Below are 20,655 nucleotides of genomic sequence, written 5' to 3'. Positions count from 1 at the left end.
TTTGCAGCAAAAATCATATGACAGTAGATCTTAAGTTGTATTATGTAATCTCCCTTATCCCAGTAAAGTCAGTGGCTACATTGAGATTTTCTAAGTGCTCATTTTGCAAGAAAACGAGTTGTTTGCTGTTTTTTTTTTTAACAAAATATGTTTCTTTTATGTTTACTATTTTAATATAATACTTTTTTTATGTTTACTATTTTAATATAATTTTGTTTTTAAATTTAACTGAAAGGGACATGAAACCCACATTTTTTATTTCATGATTTAGAAAGAGAATGCACTGTTAAACATCTTTCTAATTTACGTCTATTATCTAATTTGTTTTATTCTCTTGATATTCTTTGCTGAAAAGCATATCTAGATATGCTCAGTAGCTGCTGATTGGTTGCTGCACATAGAAGCCTTGTGTGATTGGCTCACCATGTGCATTGCTTTTTCTTCAACTAAGGATATCTAAAAAAGGAAGCAAAATAAATAATAGAAGTAAATTGTAATGTTGTTTAAATTTTTATTCTCTATCTGAATCATGAATGAAAGATTTTGGGTTTAGTGACCCTTTAAATGCTGTTTCATTTCTATTTAAGAAGTAAGTTCTCTCTTTTAATGAGTGCCAATATTTTAATCATCCAAGAAAAGTAAATTATGTCAGGAAAGAATAAATCTACATCTTTTATGGTTGTTTGTATCCACATTGAAAGATTTGTAGGTGTTCGGATTGTAAAAAGGAAGAAAAACTATGTTGTGGCTTCTCATCTCTGGCTGGAGAAACAGATCAATCACTAACTTATTGTTCTTTATTTTTGTAGCCAATATATTCCACATCTCTGCACTTTTCTGAATGTCTTCTGTCTGTTGTGCTGTTTTATAAGTTTATCACAGTTCAGAACTTCTAAAATAATTCAAACAACTAACTACACTTTGTATTGTTTTTTTATTATTGTTGGCCTCAGAAATCTCTTAGCATTTAATCAAAACAGCAAAGTTTTGATATGATATTTGGTAACTGTGAAAGAGAAAAGGCTCATCTTGCTGCATAGCCGCCTACTCACAGTAATTTCAGTATTTCTATAAGTGTTTGAGTTGCGAATTACCATCTTGGTTTCCATGGTAACTGATGCATATTCCATAGATGGCATTTAGAATACATCATATTCTAACACATATGTCTGCCTGAATGCCCAAGCAGGCTTAATGGACCACAATTCATCATGTTATATCAACAGTATTTGATATCAAAGTTAGGATACAGTTTGAAGCAAAGTTTTACATGATTGTTATGTGGCTATCTGTGTTGTTATTAGAGTAAAAATTAAATTAATAATATTGATCATTTACATTTTCCCCCACATTCTTTCACGTTCAAACATGTTTCTCATATAAGGAGTGTTGTTCTAGGTCATTAGAGTTCAGTTTATCTAGCTACATGTTGTGTAGTAAGTGTGTGTAAGGGTCAAAAACAAAGCCACTTTGTTAACTATTGATCTTTCGCACTGACTGGAAAAATTCCTCAAAAATGACAGATAAAAACAATAATGTATTGTATTGAAAAACTATTGACGGTTTTTGCTCCCTTCAAAGCCACGTATAGTAAGAAGGAAAACAAATATAAAAGGGTTATTTCAGTGTAAAAATAAAATGTATATCAAACTTCCCTTCTTTCACCTGCTAAGGGGTTAAAGTCATGCTCTGATTCTACTCCTAATGAAGGTAAGGACAGTCAGGCAATGCAGGGTAAATGGTGCCATACATGTGTATTTGTTACCAGTCAGCTAGTAAAGGTGCCAAATATGTGTACTTGTTACCAGTCAGCCAGTAAATGGTGCCATACATGTGTACTTGTTACCAGTCAGCCAGTAAATGGTGGCATACATGTGTACTTGTTGCCAATCAGCCAGTAAATGGTGGCATACATGTGTACTTGTTGCCAGTCAGCCAGTAAATGGTGCCATACATGTGTACTTGTTACCAGTCAGCCGGTAAATGGTGGCATACATGTGTACTTGTTACCAGTCAGCCAGTAAATGGTGCCATATATGTGTACTTGTTACCAGTCAGCCAGTAAATGGTGCCATATATGTGTACTTGTTACCAGTCAGCCAGTAAATGGTGCCATATATGTGTACTTGTTACCAGTCAGCCAGTAAATGGTGGCATACATGTGTACTTGTTGCCAGTCAGCCAGTAAATGGTGGCATACATGTGTACTTGTTACCAGTCAGCCAGTAAATGGTGACATATATGTGTACTTGTTACCAGTCAACCAGTAAATGGTGGCATACATTTATATTTGTTACCAGTCAGCCAGTAAATGGTGGCATACATGTGTACTTGTTGCCAGTCAGCCAGTAAATGGTGGCATACATGTATACTTGTTGCCAGTCAGCCAGTAAATGGTGCCATATTTGTGTACTTGTTGCCAGTCAGCCAGTAAAATTTGGTATACATGTGTACTTGTTGCCAGTCAGCCAGTAAATGGTGCCATACATGTGTATACTGTTCCTTCTACCACCTATTTAATGGGCATACCACTCGGCTAGAAGATGTTATAATATTGCAAAGTAAAAACACTAACCACACCCAGCTACTACATTATGCCACATGGCTGGCAACATTTTCTGTGGAGAAGACTGGTGTACATGCATGCTGCCAGTCAGCAAGTGAAGGATGGCATACAGGTGTACATGTCATCAGTCAGCTGGTCAAGGGTGGCATACATGTGTACATGTCAACAGTCAGCTGGTCAAGGGTGGCGTACATGTGTACATGTCAACAGTCAGCTGGTCAAAGGTGGCGTACTTGTGTACATGTCAACCGTCAGCTGGTCAAGGGTGGCATACATGTCAACAGTCAGCTGGTCAAGGGTGGCGTACATGTGTACAGGTCAGCTGGTCAAGGGTGGCGTACATGTGTACATGTGATCAGACAGCTGGTCAAGGGTGGCGTACATGTCAACAGTCAGCTGGTCAAGGGTGGCATACATGTGTACATGTGATCAGACAGCTGGTCAAGGGTGGCGTACATGTCAACAGTCAGCTGGTCAAGGGTGGCATACATGTGTACATGTGATCAGACAGCTGGTCAAGGGTGGCGTACATGTCAACAGTCAGCTGGTCAAGGGTGGCGTACATGTCGTCAGACAGCTGGTCAAGGGTGGCGTACATGTGTACATGTCGTCAGACAGCTGGTCAAGGGTGGCGTACATGTGTACATGTCAACAGTCAGCTGATCAAGGGTGGCATACAGGTGTACATGTCAACAGTCAGCTGATCAAGGGTGGCATACAGGTGTACATGTCAACAGTTAGCTGATCAAGGGTGGCGTACATGTCAACAGTCAGCTGGTCAAGGGTGGCGTACATGTGTACATGTCATCAGTCAGCTGATCAAGGGTGGCGTACATGTGTACATGTCAGCTGATCAAGGGTGGCATACAGGTGTACATGTCAACAGTCAGCGGGTCAAGGGTGGCGTACATGTGTACATGTCATCAGTCAGCTGGTCAAGGGTGGCGTACATGTGTACATGTCAGCTGATCAAGGGTGGCGTACATGTGTACATGTCAGCTGATCAAGGGTGGCATACAGGTGTACATGTCAGCTGATCAAGGGTGGCATACAGGTGTACATGTCAACAGTCAGCGGGTCAAGGGTGGCGTACATGTGTACATGTCATCAGTCAGCTGGTCAAGGGTGGCGTACATGTCATCAGTCAGCTGGTCAAGGGTGGCGTACATGTGTACATGTCATCAGTCAGCTGGTCAAGGGTGGCGTACATGTGTACATGTCATCAGTCAGCTGGTCAAGGGTGGCGTACATGTGTACATGTCAGCTGATCAAGGGTGGCGTACATGTGTACATGTCAGCTGATCAAGGGTGGCATACAGGTGTACATGTCAACAGTCAGCTGGTCAAGGGTGGCGTACATGTGTACATGTCATCAGTCAGCTGGTCAAGGGTGGCATACATGTGTACATGTCATCAGTCAGCTGGTCAAGGGTGGCGTACATGTCATCAGTCAGCTGGTCAAGGGTGGCATACATGTCAATGGTGGCGTACATGTCAACAGTCAGCTGGTCAAGGGTGGCGTACATGTGTACATGTCAGCTGATCAAGGGTGTCGTACATGTGTACATGTCAGCTGATCAAGGGTGGCATACAGGTGTACATGTCATCAGTCAGCTGATCAAGGGTGGCGTACATGTGTACATGTCAGCTGATCAAGGGTGGCGTACATGTGTACATGTCAGCTGATCAAGGGTGGCGTACATATGTACATGTCAGCTGATCAAGGGTGGCGTACATGTGTACATGTCAGCTGATCAAGGGTGGCGTACATGTGTACATGTCAGCTGATCAAGGGTGGCGTACATGTCAGCTGATCAAGGGTGGCATACATGTGTACATGTCAACAATCAGCTGATCAAGGGTGGCATACATGTCAACAATCAGCTGATCAAGGGTGGCATACATGTGTACATGTCAACAATCAGCTGATCAAGGGTGGCATACATGTGTACATGTCAACAATCAGCTGATCAAGGGTGGCATACATGTCAACAATCAGCTGATCAAGGGTGGCGTACAGGTGTACATGTCAACAGTCAGCTGGTCAAGGGTGGTGTACAGGTGTACATGTCAACAGTCAGCTGGTCAAGGGTGGCGTACAGGTGTACATGTCAACAGTCAGCTGGTCAAGGGTGGCGTACAGGTGTACATGTCAACAGTGAGCTGATCAAGTGTGGCGTACATGTGTACATGTCAACAGTCAGCTGGTCAAGTGTGGCGTACATGTGTACATGTCAACAGTGAGCTGATCAAGGGTGGCGTACATGTGTACATGTCAACAGTCAGCTGGTCAAGGGTGGCGTACTTGTCATCAGTCAGCTGGTCAAGGGTGGCGTACATGTCAATGGTGGCGTACATGTCAACAGTCAGCTGGTCAAGGGTGGCGTACATGTGTACATGTCAGCTGATCAAGGGTGGCATACAGGTGTACATGTCAACAGTCAGCTGATCAAGGGTGGCATACAGGTGTACATGTCATCAGTCAGCTGATCAAGGGTGGCGTACATGTGTACATGTCAGCTGATCAAGGGTGGCGTACATGTCAGCTGATCAAGGGTGGCGTACATGTGTACGTGTCAGCTGATCAAGGGTGGCGTACATGTGTACGTGTCAGCTGATCAAGGGTGGCGTACATGTGTACGTGTCAGCTGATCAAGGGTGGCGTACATGTGTACGTGTCAGCTGATCAAGGGTGGCGTACATGTCAGCTGATCAAGGGTGGCATACATGTGTACATGTCAACAATCAGCTGATCAAGGGTGGCATACATGTCAACAATCAGCTGATCAAGGGTGGCGTACAGGTGTACATGTCAACAGTCAGCTGGTCAAGGGTGGCGTACAGGTGTACATGTCAACAGTCAGCTGGTCAAGGGTGGCGTACAGGTGTACATGTCAACAGTCAGCTGGTCAAGGGTGGCGTACAGGTGTACATGTCAACAGTCAGCTGATCAAGGGTGGCGTACAGGTGTACATGTCAACAGTCAGCTGGTCAAGGGTGGCGTACAGGTGTACATGTCAACAGTCAGCTGGTCAAGGGTGGCGTACAGGTGTACATGTCAACAGTCAGCTGGTCAAGGGTGGCGTACAGGTGTACATGTCAACAGTCAGCTGGTCAAGGGTGGCGTACAGGTGTACATGTCAACAGTGAGCTGATCAAGGGTGGCGTACATGTGTACATGTCAACAGTCAGCTGGTCAAGTGTGGCGTACATGTGTACATGTCAACAGTCAGCTGGTCAAGTGTGGCGTACATGTGTACATGTCAACAGTCAGCTGGTCAAGGGTGGCGTACATGTGTACATGTCAGCTGATCAAGGGTGGCGTACATGTGTACATGTCAGCTGATCAAGGGTGGCGTACATGTGTACATGTCAGCTAATCAAGGGTGGCGTACATGTGTACATGTCAGCTAATCAAGGGTGGCGTACATGTGTACATGTCAGCTGGTCAAGGGTGGCGTACATGTATACATGTCAGCTGATCAAGGGTGGTGCATATGTCATCAGTCAGCTGGTCAAGGGTGGCGTACATGTGTACATGTCAGCTGGTCAAGGGTGGCGTATATGTCATCAGTCAGCTGGTCAAGGGTGGCGTACATGTGTACATGTCATCAGTCAGCTGGTCAAGGGTGGCGTACATGTGTACATGTCAGCTGGTCAAGGGTGGCGTACATGTCATCAGTCAGCTGGTCAAGGGTGGCGTACATGTTGACAATTTTTTAATGAAACTTGGAAATCAGTTTTTAAGAAACCAAGCAGGGAAGAAATTTACATTATGTAAAGTAAAATATGTATTTTTTTGTTTACCATGGCTCCCTGTCTTCTGTGAATTGTGAAGTCCTGCATGTTCCACTCACTGTCTATATCTTCATCTGCAGCAGCACAGTAATATGATGGGAGCTTGTCTTTGATTATGTGTTTAACCCTTAGCATTTTAAATGTAAACTAGAATGTTCTTTTAATATTTTTTTGTTAACAAATTTCTTCTTGGCTTAATTCATTATTATTCATGGCTTATTATATTGGTTTTGTACTTCTCTTTACAAGTGTAAGTTTGTTTTAGTTTAATTTTTGGGCGAAGACTGCAAACCCCATTACAGTTATCTTTTTTTTTTATGCTAAATGCTGATCTAACCTATATGGTTGTGTCAATTTAATTAACTTTCCGACTCCCAAGTTGATTTCTTTTTTAAGATACGATGAGTCCACGAATTTCATCCTTACTTGTGGGATTACGCCTCCTTGTCAGCAGGAGGAGGCAAAGTGCACCACAGCAGAGCTGTATATATAGCTACTCCCTTCCCTCCCACTCCAGTCATTCTCTTTGCCTGTGTTAGTGATAGGAAGAGGTAAAATGAGGTGTTAGTTATAGATTCTTCAATCAAGAGTTTATTATTTTTAAAGTAGTGCCAAAGAGTGCTACTTCGTGCTAGCGTGTAGCCTAGACCAGATCAGCCTCTACACTAGAGCATTTGGTGGCTTTAAAGCAATGGGAACTTGTGGGACATAATTTTTCACAGTGCCTCCCATATACTGTTGCTGCCCTATTCAGGGAAAAAAATCGGAGAGATCTTACTCAGTGTTTTCCTTGTAATCCTCAGGTCCATGTGAGCAGTAGAACTTCACACGCCTGGGAGCTGCCTTTGCTGTTGGCAGATGGTGAGGTAAGTGCCATTTTTTATATCTGGGGAAGATAGAAAAAACTCAGAGGAAGTTGGCCACTCAAATGGTGAATAGAAGCCCTTAGAGAAAGTAGATGGGCACTTTATTCAGGTATGTTTTCTCCTTTCATGGGAGGCAATTCTTGACAGCAAATGCCGACCGGACATTGTTTTTCCTTTCAGAGGCAGTTTCTGCTTTCAAGATTGTCTGAGGATCAGTCAAAGGGAGAGACGTTCTTACACTGCGTTGGAGACCTCTCAGACCTGGGGGTGGTTGTTCCAGTTCTAATACTGGTACAGGATCTAGGGTTTGTGGTCGGGTTGGGGTTCAAAAAAAAAAAAAGGGGGGACTCTTCAGACCATTTTTTAAGTAGGTTACTCTCCTTCAAGATGGAAAACATTCATTTGTTCCATTTCTTCCTTGATCCTGGAGGGTCAATTTCTGTCAACGGTGGGTTAAGGTTTAAAGTGCCTTCATGTGCCGTTCACGAGAATCGTCGCAAGTTCTAGGGTTTGCCTTTCTGGACAAACTCCTCCCTTTTCGTGGTCTTTCCTTTCAGTCTTGACACAGTTCCGAGTTCTTACGGAGGCTCTGGGATCGCTGTTAGTGGTGCTTCAGTTGAGGGGCATTGCAAGGGCGCCCTATCTGGCTAATATACTAGTCCAGGTGTCATCCTTTCAGCAAGCAAGATTTACACTGACTTGGTGTTATACTTCCTGTGAGCTCACGGGTGGATGGTGACTTTGGAAAAGTGTTAGTTAGTCCCAAACACAAGGGTAGCTTTCTTGGGAATCATGACGAATTCCATATCAATAAAGCTTTTTCTGGCTGCGGTCAAGAAATCAAGGTCTTTCTATTCTGGTCTAGTCCTTCAGTCCGTTTCTCGGCTTTCAGTGGCTCAGTTCATAGAGATATTCGGGCTGATGGTGACGGCAATGGACATAAGCCGGACAGATGGCTCAGCATGCTAAGGCACTGTAGCTGTGTTCTGTTACAACCTGAGGGTTGCAGGTTCCATCCCCGGTGAGGTCCACTCAACCTTCAGCCTTCTAAGGTTAATAAAAGGAGCAGCGCCTTGTGTCGCTTATAATTCCGTTTGATCGTTCCGCCTCAGACCTATGAAGTTAGGCGTCTTCAGGCAATGGAACGGAGACTATGCAAACTTGTCTTTTCAAATAACTCTTAGGATCAGGAGACAAGGGACTCTTTTTTTCTATGGTAAGGTTGTCTCTGGATCACCTATTCCAGGGACCATGATTTAGCAGAGTGTGGACTCAAGAGGAGTCTGTACTTTTTATAGGCTTCCTGCAACTGAGAGCGAGCTTCACGGCTCGTCTGGTCTGGCCTCAGTTGGCTTTGGGCCAGTTTCATTCTTGCTATCTGTCGGTGATCCATATCCCAGGGGTGGACACTTGGGACTTGGTTTTTCTGAGTAAACAGACTTTTCAATCAGGAGAGTGGGAACTCCATCTGGGAGTATTCTCCAGCCTGAATTTTTAAATAGGGTCGGCCGGAGTTGGTTCTCATGGCAGCTTGTCAGACTGCCTGGCTTTTGGGTTATAGGTCCAGGGCCCCCAGTCCAGGCTGATAACTGCCCGGACAGTTCTTTGGTCCCTTGGCCTAGAATATCTATTTCCCCCGTTTGCGCTTCTTTGCCGGGTGATTGTTCAAATCAAATAGGAGAAGGCATCAGTATTCCTTCTCGCTTCTACATAGTCTCGCAGGATTCGGTATGCCGATCTGGTGAGCATGTCATCTCTGCAACCTTGGACATTTCCGTTGAGGCAGGACCTCTTATTCAGGGTTCCTTCTGCCACCCAGTCTAGTTTCTCTGAAGCTGATTGCTTGGAGATTGGACGCTTGATACTATACAAGCGAGTTTTCTTTGATTCGGTCATAGATACCTTACTTCAGACATGAAAGCCTGTAACTAGGAAGATTTTCCATAGGATAGGGCATAAATATCTTTATGGTGTGAATCCAAGGGTTACTCATGTTGTAGAGTAAGGATTCCCAGAATTTGTGTTTTCTTCAAGAGGGCTTGGAGCAGGGTTTTTTCAGCAAGCTCCCTAGGGGGTCAGATCTCTGCTTTCTCTACTTTGTTACACCAGCGTCTGGCAGATGTCCCAGATGTACAATCTTTTTTGTCAGGTTCTGATTAGAGTCAGACCTGTGTTTCAATCAATTGCTCCACCATGGAGTTTAAATTTGGTTCTTAGAGTTCTTCTAGGGGTTCCGTTTTAACCTATGCATTCCATAGATATTAATTTATTATCTTGGAAAGTTTTATTTCTGGTTGCTATTTCCTCTACTCGATGAGTATCTGAGCTTTTGGCATTACAATATGATTCTACTTATCTTATTTACCATTCGGATAATGTGGTGTTTCATACGAAATCAGGTTTTCTTTTTAAAGTTGTTTCAAACGAAAATATTAATCAGGGGATTGTTGTTCCTTCCTGGTGTCCTAATCCTTTTTCTAAGAAGGAACGTCTGTTACATAATTTAGACGTAGTCCGTGCTTTGAAGTTCTACTTACAAGCGACTAAGGATTTGCGTCATTCGTCTCCCTTGTTTGTCATTTTTTCAGGGAAACGTAGGGGTCAGAAAGCTATGGCTACCTCTTTCTTTTTGGCTGAAGAGTTTTATCCTTTTTACATATGAGACTGCTGGTCAGCAGCCTCCTGAACGAATTGCGTCTCATTCCACTAGGGCTGTGGTTTCCTTATGGGCATTCGAAGATGATGCTTCTGTTGAACGAATTTGCAAAGCTGCAACTTGGTCGACTCTTCACACTTTTTCCAAATTTTCCAAATTTGTTACTTCTGCCTCGGCTGAGGTCGGTTTTTGTGAGGAAGGTTCTTCAATCAGTGGTGCCTTCCGTTTAGGTTCCCTGTCTTGTCCCTCCCTTTTCATCTGTGTACTATAGCTTTGGTATTGTATCCCACAAGTAAGGATGAAATCCGTGGACTCATCGTATCTTAAAAAAGAAAAGAAAATTTATGCTTACCTGATAAAATTATTTCTTTTTGGATACGATGAGTCCACGGCCCACCCTGTTTTATGAGACAGGTCTTTATTTTTGTTAAACTTCAGTCACCTCTGCACCTTGGCTTTTCCTTTCTCTTCCTTACTTCGGTCGAATGACTGAAGTGGGAGGGAAGGGAGGAGCTATATATACAGCTCTGCTGTGGTGCTCTCTGCCTCCTCCTGCTGACCAGGAGGTGTAATCCCACAAGTAAGGATGAAATCTGTGGACTCATCGTATCCAAAAAGAAATAAATTTATCAGGTAAGCATACATTTTCTTTTTTATTTCTTTTGAATTGTTTCAAAAAATAGATGTTATCCACATATCCATTCTCATGAAAAAAGAAAGCATCTATCCCATAAATGATGTTATCAATTTTTATTAAATACATGTTTTAAAAAATAACTGTACACTTAAACAAAACATGTTGTTAGTTAGTGTGGCAAGATAAAACACTCCAACTCTTCCTTGTTCGGGGTGATTTGCATGTTCACCTCTCACTTAAAGGGATAGGAAAGTCAAAATTAAACTTGCATGATTTGGATAGAGCATGTCATTTTAAAGTGAATGTCAAATTTGATGAATCGGTGCCCGGTTATTAAAAACAGGGGCATTTTCATTCATCAAACTTTACATTTCACTTGTTTTGTTAACCCCTTAATGACAACTGACGTACCAAGTACGTCATGCAAAAACTAACTGTTAATGACAATAGACGTACCTGGTACGTCAGTTGTCTAACAGAGTGCTGGAAGTGATCACAATCGCTTCCAGCAGCTCTGAGGGTATTGCAGTGATGCCTCGATATGGAGGCATCCTGCAATACCCCTTTACAAGCCTCCGATGCAGAGAGAGTTACTCTGTGGCCCTCTCTGCACCGGTAGCGATGGTGCCAATTGTGCCGTTGTCCGGGTGGGAGGAGGGAGCGTGCGCGCGCGTGCATGATGCGCGCGCACGTGCGCGCATTAGCCACACTGACACCAGTGAAGGCAGGAAGGGGAAAAAAAAGTTGTTGTTTTTTTTTTTACATATAAAAGGGAGGGGGAGGGGGTGGGGGTATTGTGGGGGGGCTGCTACACTACAGAAATAATAATAAAAAATAAAAAAAAAAGTTATAAATAAAATTAAAATAATTTGGTTTGTGGGGCCAAACTGAATACTAGCAGACAGCTGCCAGTACCCAAGATGGCGGTAATTAGGTAGGGGAGAGGGTTAGAGATCTGGAGGGGGGGATCAGGGAGGTTGGTGCTAAGGCAGGGGTCCATCACAACTAAAATATTTTATTATTTTTATTTAAAAAAAAAAAAAAACCCCTCTTATTTAGTACTGGCAGACTTTCTGCCAGTACTTAAGATGGCGGGAACAATTGTGGGTGTGGGGGAGGGAAGAGAGCTGTTTGGGAGGGATCAGGGGGTGGGATGTGTCAGGTGGGAGGCTGATCTCTAAAATTAACCCTGCAAGCTCCCTACAAGCTACCTAATTTAACCCCTTCACTGCTGGGCATAATTCACGTGTGGTGCGCAGCAGCATTTAGCGGCCTTCTAATTACCAAAAAGCAACGCCAAAGCCATATAAGTCTGCTATTTCTGACAAAGGGGATCCCAGAGAAGCTTTTACAACAATTTCTGCCATAATAGCACAAGCTGTTTGTAAATAATTTCAGTGAGAAACCTAAAATTGTGAAAAATGTAAAGTTTTTTTTTTTTTTATTTGCTCGCATTTGGCGGTGAAATGGTGGCATGAAATATACCAAAATGGGCCTAGATCAATACTTGGGGTTGTCTACTACACTACACTAAAGCTAAAATTAACCCTACAAGCTCCCTACAAGCTCCCTAATTAACCCCTTCACTCCTGGGCATAAAACACGTGTGGTGCGCAGCGGCATTTAGCGGCCTTCTAATTACCAAAAAGCAACCACAAAGCCATATAAGTCTGTTATTTCTGAAAAAGGGGATCCCAGAGAAGCATTTACAACCATTTGTGCCATAATTGCAGAAGCTGTTTGTAAATATATTTCAGTGGGAAACCTAAAGTTTGTGATAAAATTTGTGAAAAAGTGAACTTTTTTTTTTTTATCGCATTTGGCGGTGAAATGGTTGGCATGAAATATACCAAAATGGGCCTAGATCATACTTTGGGATGTCTTCTAAAAACAAAATATATACATGTCAAGGGATATTCAGGTATTCCTGACAGATATCAGGGTTCCAAAGTAACTAGCGCTAATTTTGAAAAAAAGTGGTTTGGAAATAGCAAAGTGCTACTTGTATTTATTGCCCCATAAATTGCAAAAAAAGCAAAGAACGTGTAAACATTGGGTATTTCTAAACTCAGGACAAAATTTATAAACTATTTAGCATGGGTGTTTTTTGGTGATTGTAGATGTGTAACAGATTTTGGGGGTCAAAGTTAGAAAAAAGTGTGTTTTTTTTCCATTTTTTCCTCATATTTTATATTTTTTTTTTAGTAAATTATAAGATATGATGAAAATAATGGTACCTTTAGAAAGTCCATTTAATGACGAGAAAAACGGTATATAATATGTGTGGGTACAGTAAATGAGTAAGAGGAAAATTACAGCTAAACGCAAACACTGCAGAAACGTAAAAATAGTCATTAAGGGTAAGAAAATTGAAAAATGGTCCGGTCATTAAGGGGTTAAAATACTTACCTTTTAATCTTGAAAGCTGCTCCAGCAATTCCCCTCCTGCCACTCGTCACTTCATAAGTCAGCAATGACGAATACGGCATCCTCCAATCACGGCTTCCCCCCAGGGGAATCATTGCCTAAGACAACGCTGTGATTGGAGGAAGCTGGATTCGTCATTTTTGACATATGAAGAGGCTTGCGACAGGCGGGGGAAGCGCTGGAGCGGCTTTCAAGATTAAAAGGTAAGTATTTTAACAAAACGAGTGAAATGTAAAGTTTGATGAATGAAAGTGCCCCTGTTTTTAATAGGATTTTTAAAAACCGGGCACTGATTCATCAAACTTGACTTTCACTTTAAGACCCTTTTAAATTCACTTCTATTTTCAAATGTGCTTTGTTCTCTTGGTATTCCTTGTTGAAAAAGAATACGCACATATTCTACACTAGTGGGAGCTAGCTGCTGATTTTTTAAAATTGTATGTTCTAAATCATGAAAGAACATGTTGGGGTTTCCTGTCCCTTTAATTTGTTGTGAGAGAGCAGGCAGTGGCATTCCACAAGAGAGCTCTTGTGCAATGTTACGTTTTGACAAACAATGCTGCATCACAGCTGGCGACTGCAGTCAGGTTCTTTACCTGAGATTTTATCAACCTTGATAAATTTTTCCCTGTGCCTCATACTATTGTACTGTGAAATGCTGGCTCTTTAAAAATAGATATGTGATAATGTTTTAATTTATTTTTTTATAAATGTTTGTGTTTTTCCCTCTTTTTTTTTTGTGTGCAATCACAACATAGGAAGTGAGAAAATATTTTTGGTTGTATGCTCAAACCTGTTAATGGGTTAATTTAAAATATGCAAATGAATTACTAGTTTACAACTAATTGCAAATTTTTATAGTGTTCCATTTTTCTCCCTTTTACTATTTTTTTTCCTAGTTTAAAATTGAATTAATCCTTGTTTTTGTATTATTCAACACTTATTTTGCTCATGTTAATGCAGTTCAATTTCTTCCAACAGGTAATGCTATCAGAAAAAGTGAACTTTTGACAGGAGGTGTTTTGATACATTTCTTCAGGAAACCTTTAAATGTACCACTTGACAGCACTGCACAAACGGTGTACTATTAAATGACTGCTTTTTGGACAAAGGAAAGGTGAGTGTCAGCAGTGAATCTAATTACCTTTTAGTAAATGCAGATTAGTGAATACAGTGCAGTGAATGATGGCACAGTCGATAAAAGGGTTGCTTGGTGTCCAGTATTCAACCAGGCAGTCCAGTATTTTAATAGAATAATGAGGTAGGCAGCACACCAGGGTAATCGTTAAAATCTTGATGCTTTATTCCAACATGAATACATGTGGCACTTGACTAAGTGCCGCACGACACGAAACGCGTAAAGGACGCCCCCTTTCCTCCTGTTCGTGAGTTTGTGTGTATTTTCATGTTGGAATAAAGCATCAAGATTTTCACGAATACCCTGGTGTGCTGCCTACCTCTTCATTCTACATTTGCTTTGTGGATTTGCTATACCCCTCTTTTCAGGCTGGCACCTCAATACTGGAACTTTTCAAGCGTGTTTACACTGCTTTCAGCGCCTGTGATTGCCAATTAGTTGCCATTTGTGCTGAACCTGGAGCTGCGCTTTTCCCCTTTGTTTCTAAGGCCAGTATTTTAGTAGACTGTCCAGTAAAATTTTCACAAAAATACTGGACTCTTAAATGTCCATTTTTTTAAAAATCCTTGAGTGTTTGTTAAATGTAAAAAGTCTCCTTTGCCCAACTTACTACAAATATGGAGCAGAAAGAAGTGAGGGGCAGTCACATCTCTTCTGTTTTCTGTTTTCCAAAGTATCCCCTTCCTCAGATGATACTTTGTCCCCAAAACGTCACTACTTTCACAGTAAAAGATTTTTTTTGGAAAGATCAGCGAGTGCCAGTTTTGTGTTCAGCTATATTAAATTACACTAGCACCCTGGCAGTTGATATACTGAGTGAGAGTGCTCTCCCTTGTTACTATATATATATATATATATATATATATATATATATATATATTCTATAATATAAAAGGCCAAGTGTGTTTGTCTGTAGCTGTCATGCACAGTAGAATGGGGGAGAGAAAAAGCAAAAGGGGAGGAGAGAGAGAGCAAAAGTAAGGGCAGGAGAGAGAGAGAGAGAGCAAAAGAGAGGGGGGAGAGAGCAAAAGAGAGGGGGGAGAGAGCAAAAGATAGGGGGGGGAGAGAGAGAGCAAAAGATAGGGGGAGAGAGAGCAAAAGATAGGGGGAGAGAGCGCAAAAGAGGGGGAGAGAGAGAGTAAAAGATGGGGGATAGAGAGAGCAAAAGAGAGGGGGGAGAGAGAGAGAGAGCGCAAAAGAGAGGGAGAGAGACAGCATCTTAGGGATCTCCCACAATCCTGGTTAGAAATACGATATTTGTGTAGAGTCAATACAGCAAAGTGTCTCATATAATAAGTTCACATAAAACCAAAGTTTTAAAATAACTGCCACTATACCGCATCAGCTATATGAAGTGTAGCTGGCTCGAATTCAACTGAGCGTGGCGACGTCAAAACGGTGAAAAATTATTTCATGTGTGCGCATGCAAGCACGCTGTCGTTCAATGATGAAATGTTTCAAGATTACGCCCCAGCCCCCTTATCTAAATCAAGGAAGAAGTGTCAGACAACAGTGAAATGTAATTTGGGTGCAGTGACAATGAGGTACACTTGTTTTCAGGGCATAGTAATGATGGGACACAAACCTACATTGTGGGTAACTTTGTTCAACTTTTGTTGTGATTAGTGTTTTATGTCCCTTTAACTGTTTAGAATGTGCCTGTGTCCCTTAGTACAATGAAAAAAGGGAGATTTGTTAACAATAGTAAGAATATAAATAGAAGAATTTGTGGGTTTGCTATTCCAATCTAGTCCTTTTTAAAAATAGGCTAAAATATGCTGTCACAACGGGATATATTTTTGTGAGTCTGAATATAAAATGGACCTTTTTACTTATAACTACAATATATATGTTTTTCTATTAGCTCAAAATGACTTTTTCATTTTCTATACAAATTTAGGTTTAATTGTTGTCAGTGTCAGTATTACTTTGTAAGTAGCAATGTATTATATAACATCGAATATTTTCTTTGACATATTTATTGAACTTTTTACTTCTTTTTAAAAAAAATTGATGCTTTTAAAGACAAAACTTCTGATTTCTGATGATGCATTTTTGTTTTTTTAATAATATATATATTATTTTCAGAGTTCATTTTAAAGGATCAGTAAATACACTTTAGCAATCCTAACCATCAAATGCATAATAAGACATTGCAACAGCAGCTCCAGATGTCAAATGTACAGTAGATTTTATTTCTGACAATTTTCAAAGTTTCCTCCCATTGCCCTGTAACTTGCACATGCTCAGTATGAGCTGGTGCATCAGAAAGTGTGCACATTTAAAGACTGCACAATTTGATAATGGAAGTAAATTGTATTTTTTTTTTATTGCTTGAATCAAAATTAAAAAAGTAAACTTTTTACTTTAGTATCCTTTTAATTCCTCTGATTACCACTGTTCCCCTAAAAGCCAAGGTTTAAAAATTGAGTGTCATTTACTAATACAGCTTAAGTGGGAAGTTGTTTTTGGAATTTGACATTTTCCATAATTGTTAAATCTTGTCTGTACTGTTATGTGATGTAAGTTTGAAATAAAATGTAATTTCAGTCAGCAAAAGGAAGTAATGTACCACATTGTGTTTTGTTTATACTGCGTAAATTTCCAAATAGGACCTATAAAGGAAGGAAGAATAGGGAAGTAAATTCCAGGCATAATTCTGCACAATCAGAATGTTTCCCATTCACATTAGTGATGCATAACAAAAACAGAAGTTGTCATACTTTTTATTTTTAGTAGTTGCTAAATGATTCAACTTTTTTTTTTTCTCAGTCGGTATTTGTGTGAAAAACATAATTAACAAATAAGTAGTTTTGTGTTATAATCGACAACCACGGGGGAGTCCACAGTTTCGTTGTAGGAACAGTTAGGTATCTAGAAGGTTAAACCAACACTGATCAAACAAAATAGAAATGCTCCCTGCATATTCCATAGTAGAATGATAGATGTGCTAAATCTCCAGGATTCCCTATAGCTGTTGGTGGCTCAGCGGTTAGTGAGTCAAGCTACTGAATGTGCTATTGTGACTCAGGTGCTAATTGGTATGTACTCTATGCTGTGGTATGAAAAGGAAAGCTGCATTTTTTCTCCTTGCCCTAGACTCCCATTTAATTTGTATTCACATACAAACACCAATGCTGTCCTCAAGGGGCTTAGGCGTTTTGTACTGCTAATTACCTGCATTTCCTTTTATTGGGTTCTGTTTCACTTGCTTTCTGGCATAAAAATAAAACCTCAGCACAGGCTGTTGTAGTTTAAATTGCTGAGGTGCACCAACCCTGCAAAAATCTGACATGTCCCAGAATGTTTCATTTAGTCTGCAAATCTCATGTTTGGGAGTGGAACTTTATTAATGAGCAAAGTACTAGTGTGTGAAGCTGTGTTGTGCAGAGCAAACACACACATGCACTTCCATAATTACTGTTAATGTTTTGCTATGGAAGAGTTTTGTCCTTTATTTAATACTTATATATTATAGTAATAAAGAGGGTGCCACAGAGACACAATTATGTTGCCACGTTATAAATCCCAGTTTAATTAACTATTAATTACAAAGGCAGCCATATCAGGAAAGGAACTATGGCAATGTTTGGATTGTGTGAAATATAGAAGAAATGATCAGAAAATATGTATTATTATTATTATTATAGTGTTAGATTTATTCAGCTTTCTTTTAAAGGGACAAAGTAGTTTTTCTACCATGTATATGAATTAACAGTTAAATTTATTTACAAAGTTTTTATATGTAAAACAGAGTAATTAAAAGCTTTTTAAATTGATTCTTGAGAGGTGAAACTAACAGTGAATGATTATGTATGACTTGAGTCCTGGGACACTACTGCTGTCTGGAGAAACCTTAATTTTAATTTGAAAGATATTTATCTCACTATGCAGGGTTCTTGACGTGAAGAAGAGATTCCTACATTACTATATAAGGTATAAAAAAAATATTCCAGAGATTATGCATGATTACTCTCCATGCCGGTTAACTTTTGAATATTGGGCCCTAAGTCTTCCCAAGATTCTATACTGTAGTAAAGTAAGCTGTCAGATAAAACTGCAGGTATATTTCAATTCCGCAAAGTCTGTGAACATTGCTGGATGTTTATAATTTTTTTACAATATGAATCCACTATTTTAATACTGACTTGATGACACACATTTAAGTACACACACTTATACTGCAGTTATTTGTAGCTAATATTCAAGTGTACATATTTAAGTTAGAGGCATAGTGCACTAAATACAAACTGGACGCTGCATACATGCCAGAAACAATGGGCAGCATAATTGTAATTTTGATCTGTCTAGAAATGTTGGACATGACCTTGGATTTGAATATTTCTCCTCCCTATAACATACTTTGGTATATTGTTTTGAGACCTAATAGTTAGAAGCAGGAGGAGTTGTTCCGAATGTATTTGTTTTGGTGACTTGCTCTGAATAATTTTGCTTTGTCAGTTTCCCTTACATTGTGATTAAGTAGACTGTATTTATAGGGAGGTCAGAGAATAGCAATTTAGATAGTTGTAACTCTATCTCCAATCAGCTATGAGCTGATGTAATGCAGTCTGAATGTGCTTATCATCTTTTTTCAGTTTTTTAGGGAGGGGTGGGAGCCTGTTTCCCTCTATGTGAGACAAGTGTCAAGGGCGCCACAGCAACTCTTCCATCTGCCAAGAATGTGCCTATTTTTAAACACTGTGGATCAAATATCAGCACTGCGAGTTACAAATCCTTATCTGTGTGTGTATGAGGGAGCCCTCCTCTGTGTAGTCTACAAATGGGAATGCCTCTACTTGCCTTGTTTACACTTCAGCTCAGTACATTCTTGAGTAATTATAGTAATGGAACCAGAGGGAAAGGGGGACGGGAGGACAGGATGCTATATGAGGTAAAGTTTGCTTTGAAAGTTGTTGAATGAAAAGAAACAGTGTCTGGGAAAGTAGTTTAAAAGAAAGGGAGGGAGGCAGAGAGTGAGAGAGGGAAAACTGTGTCCACATAGGGAAATACTCTGTGCTTTACATTTGCCTCATTCCATATAAACCAGATGGTCTGCTGGAACACCCTCTCTGAAAACAGAGAGGCCAAACATATGGTTAATGGTAGCAAGAAATACATTGCAGAGCCAGAGCTCTGCTGACTGCTTCATATTGTGGTCTGTTATGTCATTGCCAAGCTAAGTGCTTTAATACCCACTGTGGTAGCCGGGCATGCACATACACCAATGACTCGGCTCTTTGTTGGCACAGAAAAGGTTGACCTCATAAGCTAACTTTTTAGATTTGTAATTTTCCTCTGGGTTGCAAAGGAGTGTATTTTTTGTCTATTTTTATTATGTTTACAGTAATAGAGCTTCCTTAGGCCTATTAGCATTCAGTACAATATTACTGCTAATCTACGTGGCATTTAAAGATTGTGTTTTGGGAGATCTGGGCTACACTAAGGCCTGTGTTATCTACGGAACTGCTGAGCTCATTCATCTGCTTTTCACGGCCGTTTCCTTTTATTTTCAGCCAAATCTGTCAAGCCTGACAGGCGGGTAATTTGAGCCAGAGAAAGGGCAGAGCTCCAGGTCCTTTCCACAAAGCAATTCTTCTCCTCCCCTCCTGGGAAGACTCCGAACTTGGCCTGCTGTAGGCTGATGGATTTGTTGAGTCATGTGAGATCATTTACACAAAAATATATAGTGAGCAGAATAAGTTGAGCAGTCTTTGGAGACAAAGGCAGGAGAGATGCAATTAAGTGATTTCTTAGAAATGGATTTGGTGTGGGGGGTTTAAAATATACATGCACACTTAGCTTTCACAAATGTGAGACTAAGTCCCCCATTAGTTTTTTATTTTTTCATTTAATAATGTAAACATTTTTATGGTCAACGTAGTTAGATGTATTCAGTTGTAATGACAATTTGGAATCACTATTTTTGTGGATATAAATGAGAATACTTTTTATACAGAAATTCTCTGTACATGAGAATACATTTCATACATACATTCTCTGTATATGATAAACAAAGTAAAACGCCACATATCTTGTAAAGGTTTGTTTTTGTTTTTTAACCACAATTTGTTCCCTCGTTTATGCCCCTGCTGACATAATGACTGAATACCCACCGTGACCTAGCACATGCCTTTTTTGAAATTGTAATATTTAATGTTTCTATATAGTAATGAGTGCTATCACGTTGAAACCAAGATTTCCCTGTATTTGTTTCTTTTGCTATGGACAGATCTAAGACAGACAATAAAAATATCTCTCTCTCTCTCTCTCTCTCTCTCTCTCTCTCTGTCTCTCTGTCTCTCTGTCTCTCTTTCTCTCTTTCTTTCTTTCTCTCTCTCTCTCTCTCCCTCTTTTTCTTTCTCTCTCTCTCATCTACATGCTATTCTCAGACTGTTTGCGTTGAATACATCATTATAACAAGCATTTATTTACTGTTTTAATGTCTCTTTAAATGAGGGCTCTTTCTTTCTTTCTTTCTTTCTTTCTTTCTCTCTTTCTTTCTTTCTCTCTTTCTTTCTCTCTTTGTCTCTCTCTCTTTTCTCTCTCTCTTTTTCTCTCTTTTCT

At 40.4% G+C, this 20,655-nt stretch overlaps 1 protein-coding gene across 2 annotated transcripts in view; it reads left to right on the top strand.

Moving 5' to 3' along the window:
• BACH2 (BTB domain and CNC homolog 2) overlaps nucleotides 1-20,655 on the top strand; it is a 508,005-nt gene that overhangs the window by 94,248 nt on the left and 393,102 nt on the right. For both annotated transcript variants that reach the window (XM_053710550.1, XM_053710549.1), the window contains exon 2: nucleotides 13,932-14,067. The gene's annotated coding sequence lies outside the window, so the exon portion shown is untranslated. The remainder of the gene's footprint in view (nucleotides 1-13,931; nucleotides 14,068-20,655) is intronic.

The sequence above is a fragment of the Bombina bombina genome, chromosome 4 (assembly GCF_027579735.1).
Source record: "Bombina bombina isolate aBomBom1 chromosome 4, aBomBom1.pri, whole genome shotgun sequence".
Taxonomy (NCBI): domain Eukaryota; kingdom Metazoa; phylum Chordata; class Amphibia; order Anura; family Bombinatoridae; genus Bombina; species Bombina bombina.
The sequence above is the reverse complement of the archived record's forward strand: the minus strand, read 5'-3'. Positions and strand labels throughout refer to the sequence as shown.